This window comes from Neopelma chrysocephalum, unplaced genomic scaffold (genome assembly GCF_003984885.1).
Source record: "Neopelma chrysocephalum unplaced genomic scaffold, ASM398488v2 Primary Assembly neopelma1_96561, whole genome shotgun sequence".
NCBI lineage: Eukaryota > Metazoa > Chordata > Aves > Passeriformes > Pipridae > Neopelma > Neopelma chrysocephalum.
Window position 1 is genome coordinate 81,973 of NW_020925206.1, and position 8,923 is coordinate 90,895.

Here is an 8,923-nt window from a genome sequence, read left to right on the forward strand (position 1 = left end):
ACAGAAAAGGCATTCCTTGAGAGGTGTGAAATCCTTTAGTAAATGTGGGGGTGACCAGTAGTTATGTGCTAGAAAGCTGTTACCATGTGCCTTGACTCTGAGAGAATACTTTTAGAGGGCAAAGATTAATTTCAAGTTGATGGGCTCAAGGATATAAGGCTCACTGGAGTGCTTTTGCTCAGAGACCTTTATTTCCCTTTCACATCAAAAAATTTTGAATTTATTTTGAAGGAACTATCCATATTGGTGTGTATGTCCATGTTTGTGCTTTTGTTTTCTTTTAGATCTCCTGTAGAAAGAATTTTAAGCCTTTTTGTTGCATGTCCTGACTTTGATTCCCACTCTTTGTTAGTAAGATGACTTTCCAGTTACACTCATGATAGTCCAGTTAGATAAGCTTATCTAAATGTGACTTAATTCTGTAATAACTGTTGTGCTACTACAGCATTTTCCAGTTCATAAAAGGCTGTTCAGAAAAATCTGTTTAAGTTGTAGTGAATCTGCTAAATCAGATGTCCCTAAAATCCAGTCTTGTTTACTTGAACAGAATTTTGACATCTGAACTGCTGAGAAATTGTATGATGCTACAAAACTGTTATGGAAAAAAACCCACAATCACCACTGTAAATGCCAAATCAAAAATTAGCCTGAATATTGAGTGAAGTGCCTGGTCTCTCCTTAATACACAATTGGGGTGATTCAGAAAGTCCTCTAGGTCTTTTCTCAACCAGAAATCTAATGGTTAAGGAGTATTCTCCCCTTCAGGCTGAAATCAGCTGAGATGTGAGCTGCATGATTAGCAATCCACAGCTGTAACTGAGCACATAAATGCATATTTGAACTTAAATAGCCGTTCTGTATCTGGTCTGTAGGGGATGTGGAATGGGCATCATAGGTCACATTCATCTTCTTGAGACTGCCTGGGAGTGCTTGGGTAGCATTTTGTGTTCACTTAGGCTGGGAACTCCTTGCTCTTCATTTGGGCTGGACAGACATGTTCCTAAAGAAACCATGTGTAACTTTGACAAGTACCTAATTCCAACATCCCCAGTAAGCTAAAATTCTGTATTTGATGTCAGTTTACAGGCAGGCCAGTGCCTTCAACATCCTGAAGGAAGGTATGAACATTGAGGCAACTTATGTGAAGAGAAAGCAACTGCATTATTTTTTGCCAGCAGAAACCTTACAGAAAAGAAAGAAGGTATAATAAAAATTTGGCTCTTCTGGTAATTATTTTTTTCTTTTGCTTTAATAATTACTTAAAGACTTGATTTATTTTTGGCCTGTCATTTCGGCAAAGAGTGTCAGATATTGGTCAAGGCAATAGTGGACTTCAGTGCTAAAGGTCGTCTTTAGGGGAAAGCTGTTCAGACAGTTCCAAAGACAGAGACTCCAGAGCACCATCTAATTCCTCTTTGTTAAATAAGATATCCAAATTGAACACCTCTACAGCAGAGACAGAAAGGTTAGTGCCGTCACCTTAGAACTGTGGAGAAGCTGCTTTTAACTGACTCACAATGTAAATGAAGCCTAGGGTTTCTTGTTTGAATCTATGTGAATTGTAAACATGTGGAGGGCTCTGAGGAACAAAGCTGGAATCTCCTTTGGGCACATGGTTGGAGACAGGTTAAAGAAATCCTGGAAAAAAATAATTTTAATGTACACGAGCACATAGGAATGAAGAACTTGACACCAGGGAAATTTAGTCTTGAATATAAATCTTCATAGGTTAGTGTATAACTTGAAGCTGGAGTATTTTATGTGGAAGTAACTGTTCTTTCTACCAAAAAGTACAGTTAGTGCCAAGTGGATTAATGAAACACTGATCTTGGTCACAGAAACACTAGAGCTGCTGCTGACTTAGTGGAGTGGTATGAGAACTTGGGCAGTAAAAGTGTCTGGGGAGACTTCCCAGGAAGTCTGTTTATCCATAAACTACTTCAGCACAAGAGGAATATGTAATCCTGAGAGTAATTGCCCAGTCCTACCGAATGTGTGATGCCTGCTGTGTTCAGACAGTTTGGTTCTGTAGGAGTCACATGAAAAAAGAAAAATAAGCAAAAACTTGTGTTGCACATCTGGGTAGAGCAGATACAATCCTTAGTTTGAAGCACAGTGTGCTGGGTAGACTAACCTGGGAAAACACTGCAGAAAATGCTTCAGTTTAAATCTGTGGTCTGAAGTTCAGCAGAATGATGATTTTGTCCTACATGGCCTATGACTTTGTGTTGTTTAATAGAGTTGTGATAACAAGCTAAGAAGGTCTGTGCAAACATGAACGTTCTGGAAATGAGATATATAGTATTTCACAAACTAACATTTTGTAACTCTAGTGTTTGACTTTTATAGAAATGTTGCATGTCAGAGTTGTAGTGGTGCCAACAGTGTAGCTGAGCCATCAACATCTAAGGGACTCCGCATTGCTGTGACTGACCCAAGTATGTATTTGAAGTGGTATGTGGAATGCAGTCTTTTATTTCATGGCCAAACTCTAAAAGCCAGGTGTCTCCTGCAGAAATGGAGGCTTCAGTTGCACTAAGAACATTGGGACCTCCAATTGATTGCACCATTCCAGGATATAACACAGTTTCTCAGCTCAGAACGTGTTTTGTCCAAGGACACCATAAATTAAGTGGGACTCTAATCACGGATCCTAAGAGTGCTTCACCGAAACAACATTATTCACCAACCTCTAAAGTATCTCGTCTACGTACACTGGGAGAATGCCCCCAAAGAGCCATAGATGGAGAAAAGGCAAGGAAGGGGGGCTAGGCCAAGGATTTGAAGTAGCATTAATTACTGATGTAGAATAAATTAACTGAAAATAAATGCATTTATACATCCCCAGTGGATTTGGGAATTGAAATTTAAGCATAATTATAGTTTTACCAGGATGTACATGTGAGAAATTGTCTTGAATATAATGTATAGCTATTAAACAACATTTTTTCAGGATCTAGCACTTAATGACTGTTTCTCATCTGGTGCCAAGGTCTCTAAATACTACTGTACTTATCTATCACTGCAGTGACCAATTGCTGAATGAACTGTCTCATCTGGAAGCAATTCTTAGTACAGAAAAAATTTATCTCCAAATGAAGTTATGAATCTTATAACTGTAAAAGTATGAGCTAATCTGGTTCTGGCAGATGCTTTTTGAATGCCTATTTATAGTTTTGCTGCTTTAGAAATCAGCAGCCAACTCAGTAGGTCATTCTAATGCTGAAATGAGTGTGGAGTTGCTTGTTAAATCTTGGTTTTGTGGAACCTTTAGATTAATGCTTGATTTGGTTTATTGCTGTATGTAAATCTCCTTAAATAGCTGTTCTTGTGTCTTGACCTCTGATTTGAGGCACAGGCAAATAAGTAGTGTTATAGGTTAGAAAATCCAGGAGAATTTTTCTTCCCCCTGCCCCCCCACTGAAGGAAAACAGAAGGGAGTCAATTAGTTTTACAAAAGATCTGGCCGAATTCCTGGCTAATGGCCCATTCAGAGGCTGGGTGGTTGCGGGCACTCCGGAGAGAGGACAGGTGAGACTGCAGAGTTCTCTCGCCCCAACGGAGACAGGGACTGTGTCCGGGCATTTCTGGAGGAAAAGCCTGGGAGCCAGTCTTTCTGGTTTTCTTTTCGTCCTGGTGAGGCCTGACCACCGGCTTTGCGCTGCCACTGCCTCGTGACTCCAGCCGGGACCTACTGGGTTTTCATCGGAGAGGTCTGTGCTTGTTGGGAGAGAAGGGGAGAGCCTTGGAAAACCGTCATCTCAGAACAACAGTGAGTCCCGTTGGGGGTGGACTGCTTTCACTCTGCCTTTCTCCCATTGGGGGAAGGGTCTCTGTTTTCCTTTTCGGCTTCTCCCGCGACCCGAGACCACCCCCATAGACCCCCTCCTCGTGTGGTGACCGCCAGAGCCCAACAACGCCCCCTGCAGGTGAACACAGAGAACTGCAGGCCCTACACCTCCAGCGACCCAACAGCACCCCCTGCCAACCGCGATTAGAACTGCGCTAAAAGACAGAGAAGTATTCAGACTTTTTCTTTTGTTTGAAGGGAACTTCTGGGTACAGGACTATTGTCTAGTTGTTTTTATGTTCTGTTACTGACTGCTCAAATTACCGTGGTATTACTCTGCTCTCTATTGCTGGCAAAATCTTAGCAAGAATACTCCTGAACAGACTAATACCCGCTATAGCAGAAGAAATTCTACCTGAAAGTCAGTGTGGCTTCAGAGCCAACAGGAGCACCACAGACATGATATTTGTTCTCAGACAACTGCAAGAGAAGTGTAGGGAACAGAACAAAGGTCTCTATGTAACCTTTGTTGACCTCACCAAGGCTTTCGATACTGTGAGCAGAAAAGGTCTGTGGCAGATTTTGGAACGTTTAGGTTGTCCCCCCAAGTTCCTTCAAATGATCATCTCACTTCATGAGGATCAGCACGGCCAAGTCAGATATGGCAACACACTTTCTGAGCCCTTTCTAATAAAGAATGGTGTGAAACAAGGCTGCGTTCTCACTCCTACCTTATTCACCGTCTTTTTCAGCATGATGCTCCAAAGGGCCACGGCAGACCTCGATGATCAGGACGGTATCTACATTCGATATCGTACTGATGGAAGCCTATTCAACTTAAGGCGTCTGAAGGCCCACACTAAGACCCTAAACCATCTTGTCCGGGAGCTACTATATGCTGATGACGCTGCCCTTGTCGCCCACACAGAAGCAGCTCTGCAGCGTTTAACATCCTGCTTTGCAGATGCTGCTGAGTTCTTTGGGCTGGAAGTCAGCTTAAAGAAGACGGAAGTTCTCCATCAACCTGCACCTCAGGAAGTCCTCCATCACCCCCACATCACCATCGGCCAATCAGAACTCAAATCAGTCCAACAGTTTAATTACTTAGGCAGCCTCATCTCCTCAGATGGTAAGATTGACGGGGAGATAGACAATAGGTTAGCGAAGGCATATAGTGCTTTTGGAAAACTCCATAAAAGAGTCTGGCGTAATAAACACCTGAAGAAAAGCACCAAGATCAGTGTTTACAGAGCCATTGTGCTGTCTACCCTTTTATATGGTTCCGAATCATGGGTCATCTACCGCCACCACCTGCGTCTTCTAGAACGCTTCCATCAACGTTGCCTCCGTACAATCCTGAACATCCACTGGTCAGATTATGTGACCAACACATCTGTTCTTGAACAGGCAGCAATCACAAGTATTGAGGCCATGCTACTGAGAACGCAACTGCGATGGGCAGGGCACGTCTCCAGGATGAAGGACCACCGCCTCCCTAAGATCCTGCTTTATGGTGAACTTGCCAGTGGCTGCCGCAAGCGAGGAGCCCCGAAGAAAAGATACAAGGACTCCCTGAAGCAACAACTCAGCCTCGGGCATATTGATCACCATAACTGGTCTACTCTGGCCTCTAATCGAGAGGCCTGGAGACACACCATTTATAACGCTGCTGATGCTTTTGAGAAAGCACGCAGGATCACTCTTGAGGAGAAAAGACAACGCAGAAAGAATCGAGCCTTGCAGAATATACCATCTAAGGAGTCTTTCTGCTGTATCTTTTGCAACCGGACTTGCCTTTCTCGTATTGGCCTTTTTAGCCACCAACGCGCTTGCAAGAAACGTGGGTAGAGCCCTTCCTAAATCTTCGTTCGCGAAGCCTAGCCATGATGACTGTTCTTGCCAATATACATATATCTTTTAATAAAGGGTTGTTATTTCTTCTGTTTTTCCACACTTCCTCGATTAAAGCCCCTTAATTTCGAATTTACAATTGCTGAGAGAGAGAAGTTTGGTCTATCTCATAACTCATCCTCTTTAGCAAACATTCTAGTCTCTTCAGACTAAGACAAGTAGAAAGAAACCCCCTCCATTTTGACACTTGTAAAGAATCAACTTCCAGAACTGTTATCTGGTATTGAATTTTGCAAGTACAGATTTCAAGGTTTGGGTAGTTAACACTTTTTGAAAGGCTTGAGATTCCAGAGGGGTAATGGTGGACTTGTATAAATGTTCTTTTAAGAATTGCTGCTGTGACATTTAATGTGTTGACTAGAGGCACTACTCCGATATGAAGGTAATTTTAGCACAGCAATTATTTTGAGTCTGTGTATTTTGTTCTTCCAGCTAAACGTCTGGGATTCAGATTTCACAGAAAGAGGATATCCTCAAGATGGGAGGAGGAGAGCTGCAAAAAATGTAATTTTAAAGTGATTTCACTCAGTGGACTAACTGAAAAGCTGAGTAGTCTAGTGCCTAGAGTACCTCACATAAATAATTTGCACATGTACTGATGGAAACAAAAATAGGCTTTTTGGTTTGGCTTATTTAAGTCTTCACTTCCCAAATATTGCACCTGACTGCCCTATCTTTTAAAGGTTACTGCTAGATGATGTGGTAGTATCTAGCTTCTTGCTGTGCTTGAAATATTTTATTTTCTTTTTAAAACCAATCGATTCCCTGATGCAAAACTACTATAAAGACTAAAGCATTTGGCCTCTCCAAGGGAAGATAAAGAGCTTTGCTATTTGTGTAGCTTGCTACTGAAGCATAAACTCTTGAGGGCACACCCTCAAATCAAGATGAGATCTTCTTGGTAAAGGTTGAAATACCTGAAGCACTGTTTGTGTGCTTTTATGGTCTCACAATGACTAAACCCACCCCAGGAGGTGGAGGTTGTCAATGCATGAATGATTTAAAGTATCCCAGCTGCCAGAACTTGCTGCCTCTCCATCATGAAGTTGGCAACACTGCCTAACAAATCCCTTCTGGCTTGTTTTAGGGTGTCCTTGATGGAAAATCCATGCAGATTCCAGTGATCACATCAAGATCACAGGTATGTATTGAGCTTTTGTATTCCTAGGTAAAGCAGAACTAGCATTTCCATTCTATGTACAAAGATTTATTAATCCCTGTAAACTTGGTGGTTTGAAGTAGTTGGTAAGGTCATGCTTCCAACAAATTAAATATCTGAACAGTGACCTTCCAGGTTTACTCACAGAAGTGAAGCCAAAGCTTCCAAGTTGTTGAACTTGAAAAAACATGTTTCCATGCCCTCAAACACTGACAGTTTGTGTCCTGATTTGGGGTTTTTTTGTACTGTTATCAGTACTTGTATCTCTGTGATGAGACTTGGAAGCTTTGAAGTCTATAGGTGACTTTAACTGTTCTGTATCATGTAAAATGTTGTGAAATTGAGGGTTGTAAGACTGGAAGTAATCCGGACAGTAGAGACAGTTTCTCTGATCCATGGATTTGAGAAAAATGGCAGCTTCCTCTATTATGCTGTTGAGCAACTTGCAACTAATTTCAACTCCCATCATGAGTTGTCTGTTGATACAAGAAAAGAATTGTGCAGGTGGGAAAATGCTCTTCTTCTGTATCTAGTGCTAATTAAACAAGTGGTGTGGTGGAAAAAAAAATCTCTGAAAAATGGGTTTGGGCCATATTATTTTGGTACATAAAGAATGTTATATTCAGCTAGGAAAGGGTTTATCTGCTGCTACTTCTGAATTAATGAATTTAAAATTCATTGATTAATTTAAAATTCCCTTTTTTTTTCCTGTGGCATATTTTTATGTGTTATAGAGGCTTTCCAGTAAAGAACTACCAGATTCTTCATCTCCTGTTTCAATAAATAGCATTCATATTATTAAAAGATCCATCAAACCCTTAATGGGTAACTGGTGTATCTCCAGGTGAAGAGGAATAATTCCTTCTTGATGGTCCATGTTCTAAATGTGTGTTGTAGTTACTAACAAAGTGTGAAAAGTTACTGTAACCAGTTAAAGTCATGGTTTTATACTGTTGTTAGATGATTGTTTCCTTTTGAACTGCTCTTTGCATATGCTTGTAACAGTTGCCTTTATTAACTTTTAAAAAGTCTTAACTGCCACCAACTTTTGAAACAGCCAAAAAAACCCAATCTGTCCTGTGACTTGGATTCAGAATGTCAGCAGGGTCAACTAGTTGCTGCAACCACGTTCTGTTTTCAAATGTGTTTGAACGTGCCTGTATTCCCTTGTGCTTTCCTAATTCATGTGCGTGTATTGTTCTTATCTCATTTTCCCATTTGGCACCTACACTCCTGTGCCTCTGTCACGATGGTGCTCAGCTTCCTGGGTTCGCAGCCTTCCTCTATCTAGCACAGCCACGCACTGCACAGATATTGCCTCCCATGGAGGCCCACAAATAATTTAAGTGTTGAAGGAAATGCAGCAGAGGATTCTACCAAGGTATGGAGATGATAGGCATGTCTTGTGCTATCTGATTAATTTTTTTTTTAATCTAAGACTGCTCCAAGATGAGACTTGAGAGGCTTTTTCTTGTCACTGGGTAGTAAAGCCAAACCCTGAACACAGAGCTGAAGATGCGCTGAGACATTGCAACAGCTGAGGCTGTTGTGACACTCGTGCCCACCTGCAAGGTGGAAAGCCAGTGGCAATGCAGAAAGTGATTTCAGACAAACCCTGGAAGCTGGTCTAAATGCTTACATGAAAACCTCTAGTAGCCTTAAGTCTGGTTCTGTAAGCTGATAACACTGCTTACCCAGTTAAGTGCATTGGGGTTTTTGAAGTTTGAGGGGTGGGGAGAAACTCTGATCCTATGGAACAAGTATTATGCTCTTTGTCTCTTGTAATGTCTTTCTAATGTGGTGTTTTTGTAAATGACCCTGTAAATTGTTTTTCTAGAGTATTTTTGTATGTCCTGTAAAATACTATCTTGAAAGCGAAATTTAAAATCTTCAGTCTCTTTTTGTGTTTCTTTTTTTTTTTTTAGTGCATCTGATCTGCTTAAAAAGTCTAAACAACTAAACCAACTCTAAGGGACGGGGGGAAGGCAGTGCCAGAAAAAAAATGTCCTACAAAATGATAATGGCATAGAATCGTTTATGGTTGGACTCTGTCTTTTCCAACC

The 8,923-nt window shown here is 41.3% G+C and overlaps 1 pseudogene; it reads left to right on the plus strand.

Moving 5' to 3' along the window:
* Positions 1–7,708, plus strand: part of LOC113981461 — a 33,047-nt pseudogene extending 25,339 nt beyond the window's left edge.
* Positions 7,709–8,923: the final 1,215 nt, after the last annotated feature.